Raw genomic sequence first — 18,706 nt, forward strand, 5'->3', positions numbered from 1 at the left:
AACCTTGAAATACTTAGGTACACATCTAACAAATTACATGCAACATTTGATGTTTTAAACCAGAGAACACTAGAAATTGATAAGCTGATTTTAAAATGTATATGGAAATCCAAAGAAACTAGAATAGCCAAACTAATATTGAAAAGGAATGAAGTTGGAAGACTCAGACTATCTGATTTAAGGGCAGTATGAAGCTACAATTGTCCAGAAGAAATGGATTTTAGTAAAATGATAGAGATATTGATTAGTGGAACAGAGTAGAGGCTACAGAAATACAACAATGCATATATGGTCAGCTGATTTTCATCACAGGTGAAAAGGCAATTCAATAATAAAAGCTTATCTTTTGAGTGAATGATCTGGATCCTCTGAATATACACACATAAAAACAATGAACTTGCTCTCTGCTTCTCACCACATACAAAATTTAACTCAAAATGGATCTCAGACTAAAATGTAAAAAATATAAAATTTAAATTATTTAACTTATGAAAGAAAATGTAAGAGAAAATTTGTGAGCCTTGGGTTGAACAGAAATTGCTTAGGTAAGGCACCCAAAGTATGACCAAATAAGAAAACACTAATACATCAGTTTTTATAAAAATTGAGAACTTTTGCTTTCATTAAAACAGTTTTAAGATATGACTTAAAATATAGACTGGGGTAAATATTTGCAAAATCATATTGCATAAAGGTACTTTTCAGATTTCCTTAGAGAACACTAAAACAATAATATATTTAATAAAAATATGTCAATGGCAAGAAAACAAATCAATAAAGAAATGACAAAAGATTTGAACAGATACTTCACCACAAAAGATAGAAAATAACCACATGAAAAGCTTCTCAACACCATTAGTCATTAGGGAAATGAAAATTAAAACCACAGTAAGATACCACATATACCTATTAGAATGGATAAAATTTTAAAAAAGAAAACTGAAAATGCCAAGTCTGATGAGAATTCATTGATGGTGAGATTGAAAAATAATACAACCACTGGGGAAAATAGCTCAGCAGTTTCTTACAAAGTTGAACTTACATGTAATAGACAGTTCAGAGATCCCATTCTTAGGGGTTTACCCAAGTGTTGTGAAAAACTATGTTCATACAAAAACCTGTACACAAAAGTTTATAGTCTCTGTATTTGTAATTGTCTCAAACTAGAAATAATCCAAATATCTCTTAGCTGGAGAGTGGATAAACAAATTGTAGCACAACCATCCAATGAAACTATACCAAGCAATAAATAGGAATGTATTACTGACATATGCAACATGAATATATCCTAAATGTGTTAAGCTCAGTGACAGAATTCGAAAGGCGATATATTGCATGGTTCCTGTTATATGATATTTTTTAAGAGAGCAAAATCATAGAGAGACAGAAAGCAGATCTGTGGTTACGGAAGGTGATGGGCGGGTGCTAAATTAGACAGCACAAGGTCACGGGGAAATATTTTGGCAGCAAAGAACTGTTTTATATCTCGCTTGTAGTGGTGGTTACATGCATGTGTTTGTCAAAATGTACAGAACTGTAAAAGGGTAGATTTTACTGTATATAAGTTGCACCTTAATTCTAAAAAATATTTTAAAAATGGCTCTTAACTTTGAAACGGGGGTTGTGTAAATGATGGAACAGTTCCCCCTTTATTAAAAGGGGCAAACAAATACCGTAATTGAAGTAGTTCTATTTGATAAATAGGGCCATGATGGGACAAAGAAAATGCGTCCCTCCCCTCCGGGTGCCCTACAGGACTCTCTGGAGGAAAAAGACAGTAACTAACATGACTTACATTTATTAGAAATCCTTCTATATCCTTCAGTTCTTTAAAATGCCCTGATTTACTCTTCACTATTAGCCTGAAGGGAAAGGAAACAGACCTTACACTGTCATTTTCATGAACAAAAAAAATGAGCTTCCTTTTTGTCTTCTCATGAAGGTTTCTGTTTCTGTTCCACTCAGTATGTTTTAGTATTTTCATAAGGGAAGCTGCCAGGTACAGCGGAAGGTTCCTGAAGCAGTGTGTTGACATTGGAAAAGACTGATTTTGACATATTCTTCTAACAACTTTTGATTAATTTTCTGCTTCATTAAAAACCCTTAATTAAATTAACATGATGTGTAGCAATATCCTTGACAGATTTTGTGTATTAGCAAACAAGGCCTCCGATTTCAAAGACAGTGGCAGTAGGGCTCCTGAAGTGAGGTCAGTAGTTTCCGGGAGGATGTAGTCATGAAGGGGACTGAACTTGGAGCTCACCCCAAAGCCCAGCTGAATTTGGGCAGTGAAGCTGGTGAGAACATAGAGGAAGTCTTGTGTGGACTGGCTTTGTGGTGCTCAGATCCAGCCGTCCAGTGGTGCCTGTCCTCCATCTACCCCTCCCTTGCTTTAATGTGTTCTCCTTCAGACAAGACATTACAATCAAAAATAGTTAAACTCCTGAGCAGATAATTCACCCCACCATGCTTAATCCTTCATGTATCCCCTTAACACGTACAGATATAGCTTTGTAGGCATGATTTTTATGCAAGGTTTGAAAAATGAGGTGCCAGGACTCATATCTTCAAAAATTCTAAAAATGATAAATTGATCATTTTTAAAGTTCCTCTTTCACCTCTCCCCATATGTTGGATTTAGCAGCACATATGCTACTGTTGGCATGATATCTGTCCCTGCATTGTGTGGAACTTCAAACATGAGGATGGGGGAAGGTAATAAAAATCAAAGGTCCATAAGAGCATAAAAATTATTAACACTTATAAATTCATAAATTTATTGCTTCAACTCTAATTATTTTTAATGAAATATATTGACATTCAAATTTCATAGGAAAAAAATTAATTTTCCACCTGGTTCATTTCTGCTATAACAGTCTGATAGAGATGGGGTTGCTTGTAGTCTCCTATATTGGGTGTGCAAATGAGACTAGCATTCTTTCTAGCACTGCAGTCATTGACACGTGGCAGAGGCAAGCTCACAGATGTTTTGATAAGCAAGAAAAGTTTACCATTTTGCTTAATAGCATAAAAATACAATGCTATACTTTCTACCTTTTTTGGAGGAGTGTGATATTGGTTTCTTTATGAATTCCCATGCGAATTACCTGTTTCAAACAAATTTCATTCATTTGTGTATTTATTCAGCATAGGAGAATTTAGTGGCTCCTATGTGCCAAGCATGAACTTGAATCAGAGATGAAAACCACAGTTTCTGTCCTCAAATATGTCACAGGTTAACGTACCAAGTATAGTAATTGAGGTTAGCACATGGGGATACGGGCATGTTTAGAAAACTAAATTCAGCAGGGTCGGTGAGGTGGTCAACAAAGTAATCTTAGGGTCCCCAGTGCTGAGTCTTGATGGATAAGAAGATACTTGAGTTTAAGGGTCATGGTGCAGTGTTGGGGGTGTGTCAGGGAAGAGCATCATGTGAGGATGGAGCTCCAGGGCACCTGGGTGACTCAACGGGTTAAGCCTCTGCCTTTGGCTCAGGTCATGGTCTCAGGGCCCTGGGATTGAGCCCCATATTGGGCTCTCTGCTCAGCAGGGAGCCTGCTTCCCCCTCTCTCTCTGCCTGCCTCTCTGCCTACTTGTGATCTCTCTGTCTGTCAAATAAATAAATAAAAAATCTTTAACGATGGAGCTCCGTGTGCAAAGCATGGAGAAGCGAAGCAACAAGTAAGGGCAGGGGCTGAAGAATACATAATGTAGTATGGTCTAAGTAAGGAGAGCAGTACAAGAGGAGGCTAGAGTGGAAAGCAAAACATAGTTCATGAAGGTTTTTGTGTGGCAAATTCAGACATGTGAACTTCCTCTGGGAACTGTGAGGAGTTACTGGAAAACTTTAAGGAAGGATCTGATCTGGTTGGATTTTGCTTGTCATAAATATATCCCTGGTAGTAGTGTGGAAGGCTGATGTGGATTTTGCAGTGGTGGTTAGTGATAGGCCCAGGAACAAGGGATGAAGAGGCTGAAAAAAATCCGAGTTAGAAACAGTAAGAGCTTGAGTTGGGAGGAAAGAGAGGAGGGGGATACTCAATTAAAGTGTTGAATTTAATTGAAAGAACAAAGGGAGAGCTGCTGTCAGCACTAGTCAAGAATATAGACCTCATGGAAAGGCTTCTAGAAAACTATATCTCCTAAAGATAAAATGCAAAACCATCTCCATGGTTACAGCACATAGCCTTGTAGTGGGTGATCCATATCACTGAACATATTGTTTTACCTTGAACATTTTATTTTTGCACTCACTAGAGTTGTGTGGTCAGAGACAGCAATAACTACAGAAGGGATCTAAAGAATGTCTGGTTTCTGTGTGGGCGGTGTCAGGTGCCATGCTCACTGGACATTAACTCTTTCAATTCTGACTACTATAGAAATCCTTTGGAATAGTACCCCTCTCAATGCCTTGTCATATCAAAGGAGAATCAGGCACAGAGAAATCAAATAACCTGATTGAGATCACACACAGCCAGAGAAGTGAAGAACCAGAATTCCTCCTCAAATGCTTTTCTTCCTTCTTACCTTCTCTCATGATGCTTTGCAGGATTTCTCTTCTGTTCTTTCACTGGCCTCCTCATTTCATGGTCCTATATTTACAACCTGAATGGTAAAAGAAATATAACATCTTCAAGATCTTTCAAGAGTCAGTCATAACATGGTGATAAGTAGTAAGGGCTCGGGAACCCGAATGCTTGAGTATCTATTCCGCCTCCAGCATTTCCTACCTGTGTAATTTTGTGTTTGGGCTCCATGTCTCAGCTAACTTATCTGTAAAGTGAAAGCAACAATATCTTCATTTTAGGGTTTTGGGGAGGACTCAGCAGGTTTATAGATAGAAAGCATGTGCAGCAGTGTCTGATGAATTGAATGGCATTCATTCAGCCATTGTTTATTGAATCTAATTAAATAAGGGGTCTCTGGGTTGATACCAAAGAGGACAACAATTTCTTTCTAAGAAAGATGCCTTGAGTGCCAATGAGATAAACTTAGGCGCTGTTACTTGCCATACAATGCTTTGCTTCATGCAGTAGAAGATTGGGCACATGGATTCAGCAACCAAGGCTCCTCCCTTTAGGCACTGGGCAAGGCATGAAAACTCTTTAAGCCTAGAGTTCCTTACCCTTCAAATGATGTGTGAATATATCTTCAATAACAATTATAAGGCTTCAATGATGGAAAGGAAACCTTTGTCACAGGAGTTCCAGAAGTTCCTATTTCATGAGATTTCAGGTGTCCTCAGGTGCTGTGATTTATCATTAGGTGTTGTGGGGAGGAAAGGTTAAAATAATGTAAGGGAGATTTTGGAAGCTCAGAGATTTTCCCTTCTCTTTGTGTCTCTTCTACCTGCCACCAGGATTGCTCTTTGAATGAGCCATTGTTTCTGGTAAGAATGTTGTAGGTATCAGGTGTGTAGCATTGGGAAAAAAAAAGGTTGAAAAGCACTGTTTTATCCCAACACCTCCAGCTTACAGATGAGACAAGAGTACCCCCCGCCCAAGAACTTTAGGCAACCGTACAAGGTCGCAGAACAAGTGAGTAAGTAGGAGAATCAGAGCTGGGAACTAGGTTTTCTTTAAATCTGTTTAATGTTCCTTCCACAACATCATGTTGCCTCTCTCCTTGCTATCAGTCTCTCTAAAATTTCGAAATTTTGATTGCCTAAGTTTGAAAAATAAGTCAATGTAGGTAAATCATTTTTTAAGGCATTGAACTGAGAACCAAAGATTGGGACGACGTTAAAACCATTAGCAGATTTGAGCTTAAAACTGATCATGCTGCCACCTCCTCTCTGTAGAAAATTCAAAAAGAAAGTTGATAATCAGACCATAATATAAGTGTACAAAAATCCAAAAAATTGCAATTTTCAATAATAAATGATTTTCATGCCTTTTTTCTCAAACATTGATACAAATTTTAAAAAAATGCTGTGGATATGCTGTTGCTCTAATAAAATTAAAAAAAAAAATCAAAATGCTGTGGATATGCTGTTGCTCTAAGAACCTGCAGACCAGATTCTACTGTCCCTGTCAACGGAAGGAGATACAGTGCCACTTGAGCACAGAACATAGCCTGCATGTTGCATATGTATTCATCCTGCCTATATTAACTTGTTTTGGAAACTTGTCTTTCCCTAAAAATACAGCACAGTGAAAAGGTTTAGTCACAGATGCTGACCAGTAAATTACACTGCATATTACCTTAAAAGACTTTTTTAGCCAGTTTTCAGGGTAGCTCATCAAGGGCCACATTTCCCATTGTTCATTCTCAGAGTGGCACTGGGATCCAAGAAGTATGATTCAGAACCTAAGGAAGATAGTCCAAAGAAACTCTGACTCCTAATTGCATTTTTCAATCTCCATAAAGAGATTGGAGGTATTCTCGAAATCATTTCATCTTATTTTTCATCTATTTTTTCTTATACATACCCAGCTGTCCCTGCCCATCTTTCTCCCCAAGCTTCCCTGAGGAATTCCTATCCAGCTTTAGCTTACATGCTCATACCCTTACCCTACATACCCCCATTCCTGCATGATTGTTGTGGCACGAAATCCAAGAGAAGCCTCCTGGCAAAAATGATTATCCTCAGAAGGTGAAGGGGGTAAGAACCTTAGTGGAGAAGGAGATGTCCAATTAATTAAGTTGGAAATAAACTGGGAATGCTCAAGCATTCATAATCTTTGATCCATCCCTCAGTTGCCTTCTTTCCCTTTAGATTCACAGTGAGATGTTTGATGAGAGGGATTGCTTTTAATGTTAATTTTATTTGGGTTGCCCTTTCAGTGCTTAACACCACATTCAGTCTCAACGTAGCTCTCAGTAATTGTTCTTAACCACTTGAGGAGAAGAGGGTCTTGAAGAAATCATTAATTTTACACACATTTGTCCCTGATTTTGACATTGTGTTTTATTGTCAAACTGCATTTTCTAATTTGGCAAACTGGTTCCCCATATCCCAAGGGGAAAGTCAGCAGGAACAAAGTGTAGATCATGGTAAACTACACCCTTGACTTTGCAAAGAATGTGAAAGCAAACTTTCTTAAGATGCGTGTGGATGAGATTCTGTCTCCAGTCTTTGGTAAAGCTTTTAATACTAAGAAACTCCTTATAATTGGCAGTTTCCTGGACTAAAAATAACTTGGTAGAAATTATTCTCATTGACAGTCAGGTTGTATTGCTCAGGGTCAGGAATACAAATAGCTGAACAGAGGAGCAGTAGGTTCAGGGAGACTTCTGCTTCAACTTCTGCATTTGGGAAATTTATTTATTATTGGAAGAAAGAGCTATACTCTCATGTTCAACTTTGGGAAACATGTAAAAAAATCATTTTGTCCTGAATGTATGGCCTGATCTCTCTACAAATTGACCTGTCTTTGTAAAATAGACTTGTTTCTACAAGTTTGCATATAATTAATTTTATTATTATCAGTATTTATTATAATCATTATTAAATGTTCATTATTGTGATTTTTAAAATAGAAACATGTGAATTGTTATAGATCATGTGTGGGAGTTGAAAAGAATTTACTGCTTTTAAGGTAATATTGTGATCAAGTCATTGATAATATGATAAAACTTCACTATTAAAAATATTTACTCTTAGGGCACCTGGGTGGCTCAGTGGGTTAAAGCCTCTGCCCAGGGTCCTGAGATCGAGCCCTGCATTGGGCTCTCTGCTCAGCAGGGAGCCTGCTTCCTCCTCTCTCTCTTTCTCTCTGCCTGCCTCTCTGCCTACTTGTGATCTCTGCCAAATTAAAAAAAAAAAATCTTAAAAAAAAATTTACTCTCAACGTAAGCAAAGAGAACTGAATGCTGAATCAGAAGACTCCAGACCCCAAGTAACCAGATCATCTTGGACAAATTCTGACCATTCAGTCTGATAAAATTTGCAGGGTTATAATCTATGATAGACTATCCCTAACATCCTTCCAAAACTCTGATCAGAATAAAGTATAAGGAATATTGTCCAATAAAAATCATTGAAAGAAGAGTCATTGGAGGGTAAGGGATGAAAGAAAAGTGAAATGAATCAGGCAGGTATACTATCAAAATCTATGCCGTGTAGTAGCTATATGGAATCAGACTTGGCTAATTTATTTAATCTCCAAATCTCAGCACAGGAATCTCTCCATTAGAACAATAAGAAAAGAGCAAATCCAATAGCCATTTTTTGAGTGTCTGCTATTCAGATATACCCCACATATATTAATTTCAGAAAAATTATGTCTAATTTGTATTATTTGTATACATATTTTATCTTATTTTGCAGATTTTATTTATTTGAGAGAGAGAGAGAGAGAGAATGAATAGAGCGGGGAAGGACAGAAACAGAAGGAGAGACAGAAGCAGGCTCCGGGCTGAGCAAGGAGCTCCATGCAGGGCTCTTTCCCAGGATTCTGAGGAGTTGACCTGAGCCAAAAGTAGAAGCTTAGCCAACTGAGCCACAGACACCATTATATATATATTTTAAAGCTTGAATCTCATAGAGATTAAATAATTTGCCCCTGGTAAGATAGTAAGCAGTAGATTGGGGATTTAAATTCAGGTCTACTTGATTCTCTCTCTTAAACATCCTATTTCCTCTTTCTGTAAGGAATGAAAGCAACTCACATTTGGAAACATTTTCAGAATGAAAGAGAAGGCCAAACACATAAAAAAGATCATCTAACAAAGGACACAAAAGTGGTCACACAGGCCACTGAATCACCTCGTTGGAGCTCAGGGACATCATGAACTGCCCAGAACGCTAAGTGACCTCACACCTGTGTGAACCATTTATGACTGTAAATGCAAAGAGTCTGTCCTGGTAAAGCTGTTGTGTTTGTTGTTTTGAAGGAGTTGATGACCTTTGACCTTTTAAGACTAGGTCAGAGATGAGCAACCAAACATCTCTGTCAAACAGACTCCAATATCTTCAGTAGAAATTCTTCTCATTTGTTCCAGGAACCAATTCTTTTGGTCCTATTGTTCCTAAACAGGATTCTGAAACTTGTAATCACGTTTTTATCAATCACAGAGCATGGTATCCTGGAACCTTGGACTAAGAAGGGCATTTAGAAATCATCTGATTCAGCGTTCTCATTTTGTTGATCAGGACATTGAGGTTCCAAAAGATTAAGGGATTCACCTTGACTTATACACACAGTTAATTATATGTATTTTGGATCAAGTGGCCTAGTTAGTGGTATCACCCAATACCTCCTCTCCCTGATGAGCTGACAACATACTTGAGAACAGAGACTACATGGAGACTTTGTTTCAGTTTCATACTCTTGGGTGAAGAACTGGACTTATGGTCACTAGATAAGTAGTATCTAGTAATGGACTCAAACAGAAGATACATAGTAGTGAATGCTTCATATTCTCTTTTTTTAATGACAAATCAGGCAAGAACAAAGACTGCAACAAGGAAAGTTTCTGGTTGTGTCAAGGCATGTCAGATACAGTTACATTTTGGTTTAGAGATTAAATGGGACATACCAGGGTTCCACCCTAAGAAAGCAACAACCATGATCAAGAGAAGCTATTTTGACCAGATTATGTTCTCATCCTGATAAATGTTCTGTCTGTTTATCCAGTTACAATGTTGTTGTCTATAATGTGCTATCCAAAAATACTTCACCCTTTGTTCCTAGCCCCAGTTCACAGAAATTGCTGGTGCTTCATTCTGCCCTATGGCATCTGACTATTGCTTTGTTTGTGACTTGGCTTTGATAACTTACTCCAGCTTTACCTCAAAGACTAGTGAAAGGGGAGGGGTCTGCCATTGTGCCTGGCTGAGCAGTTAAGAGAGCTGTAATTAGAAGTGGGTTACCTCTTCTATTAAACAAATTCTCCAAGATTTTGGTAAGGAACAGCATGAAAGGTAAACTGACCAGAAAGGCAAGAATATGGATAGGGCTTTTTTTTTTTTTTCGTTAATTTATTGAATTAATATTTATTGGTACCCACAATTATTATTGATGATATGTTGGTGGGATTGATAGGAGACTTCTGTCCAAATTGTTCAGAGTAAAGTGAGACAACAGCCGCTGTGGCAGACATTGGCTAGATGTTCAGCAATTCCATTTCTGCTTCCTGGGAACTCAGGGAAACTATGCAGCTTAGCATCTTTTCTACAGTTGAGTTGAGATCATATGACTAGTTCTTGCCAATGGAATACTGAGAGAAGTGATTTTAGGCCTGGCCTTTCATCATCTCTCTCTCTTTAGAGTTCGTACGTCTGATGTGATGAGAAATCACAGGATAGGAGGTACGTCTGTGTCACTGCCTTGGAAATGAGCTTCCCAAGAGATTCACCCAAACTTTATTGGATTATGACTTGAGTGAGAAGGGAACCAACCTTGTTGTGTTAAGCCACTAGAGTTAGGATTTATTTTACTATGGCAGCATAATCTGTATTACACATGATTATAAAATAATGGAATTGCTTACCATTGAAATTTTTCCCAAATATTATGCCGTCACCAAGTAGAGCACCTCTTTTATCCTGGGGAATTATGGGATATTTCCTATAAGAAGAGATGTGTAAGATAAGTCTTAAAAGACTCCATTCCCTTCTATTTTCACCATTCTCTTTTGGATTTTTCTTTTGTATGTCCAGGTTTTCCAAACTGAAATAGAAAGAGGAATCTAGGAAAATATTCCATGTGACTTAACGTCTTTGGCCTTGTTTCAGGAATGAGCTCAGGAAGTCTGGACGTCTGCTTTCATGTGGGAAGAAATTAGGTGATAATTATTACGTGGAGACAAGGAGCTGAGAAGGAAGGACATCAGATAGATCATCTCTGAAATTATGTCTAGTCTTTGGAACTAGAGTGATGTTAGTATAGGGTCAGAAATCTGTGTTCTGGAAAAAATTTGCTCTAGGTCTTATGTGTTTTCCTTAAGAATGTTTACATACAAGGGGGCAGTCTTAAATGTAATGGCAACTGGAGCTATTTGGTCAGAGCAGATTTCCTGTTACAGCAGTTGGATGAGTGTAGTTTGAATTACTCATTTATTTTTTAAATATAATAAGCTCTACTGTTCCAGGTATGGTTCTTATTAAGTACTTAATAAATATTAATTTACTTATATGAGGTACTTTCTAGTATTGATATCATTTTCAAGATGAGGAACTGAGGCATAGAGAGTTCAAGAGTACATATCTCCCACTAGCAAGTGGTGGAACCAGGATTTGAACCCAGATTATATGGCTCTAGATCCCAAATATGTCACTGCTTTGCTATGCTGTATTGCTTTTGCTAATTAGTAATAGCAGAAGCAACAATTACCATTTATTGAACTTACTATATGCCAGGTGCTCTTCTAAATTCACTACATGCATTGTCTCTTCAGTGCTCAAAGCCATATTATGAGTAGGTACAAGTATTACTCTCATTGTATAGATGAGGAAAGAGGAAACAGAAGAGAAAGAACCAGAAGATGTTTATAAACAGGAGAGGCAGAAGCTATGCTGGAATTCAGGCAGGCTTAGGTCCATAGTCTGAGTACTTTGCCACTACAACACATATCATCTCAATAGTTGAGGTGCAAGATTTTTCTGGCTGTGGACTCTAGAAAATGCCCTTGAAACCAGGAACCAGGGATCTTTTGTATTTGCCTCTTCCTTCTTCTAGGTCAGTTAGGATAAGTGTTGGATACTTTTTTGGTCTAGATTACTTTTCACTCCCTTACCAAAGATTTGACAATTACTGGAATAGCAGTCAAAGTCCCACTGAAAAGTCATCTTTTTCAGTGAAAAAAATTCTTCCTTCCCCTAAGTTATGACATAATGAATTTCCTTTTAATCTGTTTCATTAGAAATATAACATTGAAAAAAATATCAACAGTTTAGTCTTACTGAAGCTTTACTGAAACAGACTTTTTTTTTTTAAAGATTTTATTTATTTATTTGACAGAGAGAGAGAGAGAGAGATCACAAGTAGGCAGAGAGGCAGGCAGAGAGAGAGGGGGAAGCATGCTCCCCACTGAGCAGAGAGCCTGATGCGGGGCTCAATCCCAGGACCCTAAGATTATGACCTAAGCTGAAGGCAGAGGCTTAACCCACTGAGCTTCCCAGGTGCCCCTGGAACTGACTTTTAATGGCAACATGATATCTTTGGTTTTTGCTTTGTTGTCTTGTTTCCTGGGTTTTAGATTTAGCCACAGGAAACAACTTTTAACAGCTTGCATTTTGTAGTAAACACCTGATAATATGTGCAAAACAGAAGAGTCTGGTACTTTGGTAATGACTTTTGACCTAGAAATACGAAGAAAATGTTAGAAATATTATGCATTTAAAATTAGTTGATATTAGGTTATTGCAGATAGCACATTCATTATGTTGCACTGCAGTAAATTTTTTTCTCAGAAATTAGCTAATTGTGTATATCAAATTTTAAATTTTAACACATTTTCTTTCTGGAATTTAATAAGGATTTTTTGAAACATGCATAACCTCATGATATATGATAATTGCCTAAAATAAAGCCAACAACAGAACAACAATTATTTGAAAAGAATTCAAAATACAGCTTACTTTTGAAGAAAACTTGTGGAAACATCTGTGGAACTTCCAATCTCATAACTCTGGATAATTTGTTCAGCCTCTCCTAGCCTCTCCACTCTTACAAGGTTGCATAGAATTATTTATATGAAAATAATAAGCACAGTGGATGAAAAAGTAGCTTTATTCAACTTCCCTCCCTCCCTTCTTCCTTTCCTTCCAAGGAAGTACTTCCTTCCCTCGTCCTTTTCTCTTCTTTTATTCCTCTCTGTGCCTCCAAGATGTCTTCAGGGCACATTTAGAGAAAGGAGAAGAAAGAGGAGAAAGTGAAATGAGGCTGCTTTTGATAAGACTGGAATTACATTGGGAAATGGATTTTTTAAAATGGTGATGCCCCCTAGCAATTTCAGCCCCCAGAGGAAGACTGACAAATCTTACTGAAGACGCATCATAATGCTCAGTGTTCTGGTGTATTTATTCTCAGTGTTGACTCCCAATAGAAGTAACTCTCCTTGGCAAGGGAGATTAAAGCCTCCTTCCTCTAACCATAGGAAGTATACTGATATTGCTAATGCTAGAAAGAAAAAAAAATTAAAACAATATAGGTGGCTAAGATTAATGAGGTAGAGTCCTGTTCCTAAAGGCATTTTTGTTGACAAGTAAAGCAGGTAATCAGCATTAGTACTGCATACTGGAAGGAGTACCCTTCCACAGAAATAATTTAGTGTAGACTCAGACTCCAAAGACTACTTTGAACAAGTGTATAATCAAAATCATGGACTTTCTGTGACCAGTAATAACTGAAGGGAAAGTGTGGGCATCAGAGCAAATGACAGAGTGGACAATAAGTTCAGTCCTGGACTAGAATTATTCCCTGACCCCCCATATTAGTTTACTTCTGTGGTGTAACAAATTAACACAGATTAGTTGTTTAAAACAACACACATTTGTTATCTTAAAGTTTCTCTGGGGTCAGAAGTCTAGGCAAAACTGAGCTGGATCCTCTTCTGTTTCACAAGGCTCCCGTCAAGGTTTTATTTAGTAGGCTTCATTGTCATGTGGAGGCTTGATGGAGAAAAGATCTGCTTCTCAGCTCATTTGGGTTGTTGGCATAATTTCCTTCCTGTGGTTTGTAACTGAGGGCTCCATTTTTGTGGTCTATAAGCTGGAGACTGTCCTCAAGTCTTGGAGGATGCTACCAGGTCCCAGCTGTGTGGAATTCCTCAACGTGGCTGCTTACTTCAATCCAGCTAGAAGAATCTCTCATCTGAGGAAGGACTCAGCCTCTCTTGTGAGGACTCTCACTTGATTAAGTCAGACCCACCAGATAACTTCCCTTTTGATCAGCTCAAAATCAGCTACATGGGATTTTGATTATATCTACAAATCCTTTCATCTTTGCCATTAGGTAACCTAATCGAAGATGTGACATTGCCATTGTTTTTTGGTTAGAAGCAAGTCACAAGTCCCACCTACTCTCAAGGAGAAGGGATTATACAAGGCATGAGTTCCAGGGGGCAGGAAACAGAATCTGTCATAGGCTTTGTCCACAACAATCAAATTGGTTAAGGTTTATTGCTGGTTAAGAGTAATTAAAGATAGGCAAAAGAATTCCTGTATACTCTTCACATTTTTGTAATTTCATTCAGTAGACTGTTTAACTTACATCACTTCAAAAACTGGTAAACATTTAGGATAGGCTTGCTCATTACCAATTAACCCTTTCTCATCTTTATATAGACTTAAATTAATGGAGCTTATCTGTATGCATTTGTTTATTAATTCATTCAACAAATATTCAATGAGCATTGACTATGATCCAGGGATTATTTAAATGCTGGGTGTTTTATAACAGACATAAAGATTTAAAGTAATCCATGCACTTACAAACTTTGTATGTTAAAGCAGCAGACAGATAACAAACAAGATTAATTAGTAAAATACGTATTATGTTTGGTAGTGGCAAATGCTAAGGAGAGGGGGTAGGTGGGTTGATATTTTAGAGACTTTGGGTAGTGAAGGTATCTGTAGGAAGGTAACATGTGAGCAAAGGCCTGAAAAAATAAGGGACTAAATCATGTGGCCATTTGAGAGATGAGCATTCGAAGCAGGAAAAAAAATCCAAGTACAAGGCCCTGATATTGAAGACATACCTGGTGGGTTTTGGGGCACAATAAGGAGTTTGGATTAGCTAAATCAGAGTAAGCCAAGGAGACATAAAGGAGATATAGTGACAGAGGAAATGGGACACTGGGTCAAGCCAGGTTCTCTAGGTCTTTTTGTAAGGGATTTGTTGTTTTCCTTGAAATGAGAGCCATTGGAACTTTGTGAGCAGGAGAATGAAGTGGTCTGATTCACCTTTTACCAGGGTCACTGGCTGCTGTGTAGAAAATAAACTGAGGGGGTCAAGAGTGAAACAGGGAGACCACTAAGTAGACTATAATGATGATTCGGGTTAGTGATGATAGTGCCTTGAACCAGCCATGGGGTGGTAAAAATGGAAGGTAAAACTGAAAGAATTTGCTGACACTTTGGATTATAAGAGAAAGAGAGAAGTCAAGGATGATTTTCTATTCCCACATCTGTCTATAAATGTATAGCTTTTCACTTAACCACCAAACTACTATGCATTCTGTGTGAAAGAATTTATATACATAAGTATGTGGTGAAGCTGCACTGGACTTATGCTAATTCAGTTGTGTTTGGTAAAATAAAGAAGTCCCATAGACTGATACTTTATAACATATTCCTTTTTATTGTGTTGAGTTAAATACACACAGCAGTGTATACTGTGCTTTATTGGCAATTAAAGAGATTTTTAAGAAAGATTTTATTTATTTATTGAGAGAGACAGAGCTTGAGCTGGGGGAATGGCAGAGGGAGAGGGACAGGCAGACTCTCTGTGGAGATGACCCGGTGCTCCATTCCAGGACTCTGAGATTATGACATGAGCTGGAGTCAGACGTCCAACAGACTGAGCCACCAGGCACCCATTAAGAGATTTTTCAAGCATAGTTTTTATTACGTGCAGTTTTTACCTTTCCAGTTCATTTTAGAATCCTACTCCTGAGAGAGAAGTGCTTTTGCTTTAAGGCCCTGCCCTGGTCTTAGCATCCATAATTATGGTGCTCCGGATATACCACATAGGTGAGCAACATTTCTTTGAGAATTATGTCTCCGTGGGGCTTGCTTAGCTCCCCTGTACGTGCTGCAGAGCATAGTTGATATGGAGGGACAGGTGCTCCCCGGGTCTGTCCTCTCAACACTGTGTTCTGTGTGGCTAATGTCAGAGGGATTCACTCAATTCTGGTGACTAGTACAGCAAAGAACTTTTCAAATTAAAATTTTACAAAGAAAATAAAATACTCTAGTTCGAATTAACTGGGCATACTCTTGATTGGGCTTACTTATAAAATTGACAATCATATGGATAATATGCAAATGTATGCAGAAATAAATATATTTTTATAGGTATTCAATTCTAAGGAACACTTCCTGTACCAGCAGCTATGGTCTTGTTGCTGATGCCAGTCTCTCCTCACTGAGCAGTCCTTAGATCCTCTATCATCTCTCCAGGAAGTGTGGCCTTTTAGGTGTACAAGAGTATAGTAGTCTACCAGACAGAAACATTTCAGTTGGAAATGAGATAACATTTGTCCTAATGGCTTAAATATGAAAGGGAAATTTACTGACTCATGTAATTGAACAGTACAGAGGTAGGAGTGACCACAGACACGTTCATGGATCTCCTATTTCACTAGGTCTTCCGCTCTGCCTTTTGGCATGTTCCTCGGCTCTGCCCTCTAGCTTGTGTGGCTTTGCCCTCATATGGCTCTGTCCATAATAGAAGCAAGGACTGCTGTTGTTGTACTCTGTGCCCTCTACCACAACAACCATAGAAAGAAAAGTCCAGATCCCAGGACTTACAGAACAAACCTTGGGGCATTCTCACTGGATCAGTGAGGATCCCATGATCTGGACTAGCTCTATTGCCAGGAGAATGTGATGCACTGGTGAGCTTAGGCCTGAATTTCCTGCCCATTGCTGAAAGGACTGTGGCTAAGGAGTTGGGATAGGTTACTGAAATTTAGCCAATTCAGGCACTGTCTGGAACTGTTGGAGATGGACATAATCCGTGGCATACTACAGGGTAGAATAAGGATTGGTGATCTGGTCTGTGAATGCAAATAAGGTGGAGACTGTTCAGTAGATGCCTAGGACATGTGATACAGAAATTCAAATTTGTATTTCTGACTTGGCTTGGCCACAATACAAGGCTTTGCAGTGAATGGTAAACAGGCTTATACTTCTAACAACCTTGATTTTCAGAGTGTCTTTCTCCTTCAGTTCTATCCCTGTGTCCATGACACCATCTACATCCTAGGACACATGTTTAAAGCTAATTGCTTCTCTACATAAAGACATGTCTGATAATATTCATGAAGAGGAAGGTCCTGCCTGCCTTGTGGGGCATGTGTTCTGACGTTTTTGCTTAGGACCCTAGCACAGAGCTTTGTGTCATTTTTACCAATAGGCTTTTTGCAATAAAATTTGAGTTTCACTGTTTGGGCAGTTGTTTTTTAAAAAAATCTCTGTCTCAGGATGCCTAGGTGACTCAGTTGGTTAAGCACCTCCTTTCAGCTCAGATCATGATCCTGGGGTCCTGGGATTGGACTGTTCCCTGCTCAGTGGGGAGCCTGCCTCTCCCTCTCCTTCTGCCTGCCTCTCCCCCTGCTTGTGCTCTCTCTCTGTCAAATGAATAAATAAAATCTTAAAAAAAGATCTCCGTCTCTAGTATTGGTATTCTACTGCTTCAATAACAATTTAACACATATTTATTAGCTTAAAACAACACAAATTTATTATCTGATAGCTTTGTTAGTCAGAATTCCATCCCTGATCTCACAGGGCTATAATCAAGGTTGCTGACAGGTTTGCATTTCTTTTTAGAGGCTTTATAAAGGGGACAGTTTTGTTTCCTTGCTCATTCAGGTTGTGGGAAGAATCCCATTATTTGCAATGGCGTGACTGAAGTTTTGTTCTCTTGCTGGCTGTAAGCTCAGGGTAGTTCTCAGCTTTTAGAGGTCACCACATCACTTAGCTCGTGGCCTTCTTCCTCCATTTTCAAAGGCAACAATGGTAGGTTGAGTCCCTGTCACAACATGTCTTTCTGACCCACTGTAGAAAGGTTCCCCACTCTTAAGAGCTCATGAGATTAGTTAGGACCTTCCCAATTAATCCAGAAAATCTTGCCCTTTTAGTGGTCACCTGATTAGCAACAGAAAAGATATGTATGACTGAACAGATAAAATTATGTAATATAATTTTACTATGTAACATAACATATTCACAACTTTGAGGATTAGGATGTAGACAGCTTAGGGGCTGTTATTCTTACACACACACACACACACACACACACACACACACACACACACACACACAGTGTGCATGCACAATTCCCAAACATTCATTTTTTACCGCTTTCTACTTACCTATTAAGATTATTAATTCCATAAAGCAATTCTTAATTTAAGATATGGATGAAACTCTTAACCAGGAGTTGTTCAGGTGAATTCCTGGTTTTTATCCAGTATCACTTTCCTTTGATTATTATTCTGGATTGATACCACTGTGACTTTACAAGCTCTTATTGAACTGACCACTTACTATATCAGAGATTACATACAATTGTAAAAAACCTGGATTATATTTTGTCTGTAGTGTCATAGTTTTGAAGATATAAAAATAAATTCTAGGTTAAGTGCTAAGTCAAATTGTATTAAAAAGGTAAACATTCCAAAGGTGCTTCCTGGGTCATGCTGTCAGCTCTTCTTCCAAGTTCATAGTACTTGAGATTTTGCTCCTCAAACTATTTCATGCCTGTTTCCATGTGTTCACTTCAACCACGTTACTTTCCCGCTCAGGGCTCTAAAGCAACACTGAATTGCATTTTATCTACTGGTTCTGAGTTAAAATGCTTACTCAATTGCTTACAGGAAAGAGATGTTCTCAGAGCTGCCTGAACCCTAATAATCTTTGGCCAGATTCAACTTTTAAAAAGTCTGTACATCCCACTTGATATTCATGTTCACTCAAGGTAATAATCAGTAATGGTTTGGGGGTGGTACCATATGTCAGGTACTATTTTACATACACTCTCTGCTTGAGTTCCTCCAATATCCCTATAGCGGTATGTGATGTTGTCAATTC

General features: G+C 38.3%; 1 long non-coding RNA gene across 1 annotated transcript in view; it reads right to left on the bottom strand.

Annotated features, from left to right (window-relative positions):
* Nucleotides 1–18,706, bottom strand: part of LOC116584925 — a 39,587-nt gene that overhangs the window by 16,573 nt on the left and 4,308 nt on the right. Inside the window, exon 2 of the long non-coding RNA XR_004283380.1 lies at nt 4,528–4,605. This is a non-coding gene — a long non-coding RNA (uncharacterized LOC116584925). The remainder of the gene's footprint in view (nt 1–4,527; nt 4,606–18,706) is intronic.

The sequence above is a fragment of the Mustela erminea genome, chromosome 2 (assembly GCF_009829155.1).
Source record: "Mustela erminea isolate mMusErm1 chromosome 2, mMusErm1.Pri, whole genome shotgun sequence".
Classification (NCBI taxonomy): domain Eukaryota; kingdom Metazoa; phylum Chordata; class Mammalia; order Carnivora; family Mustelidae; genus Mustela; species Mustela erminea.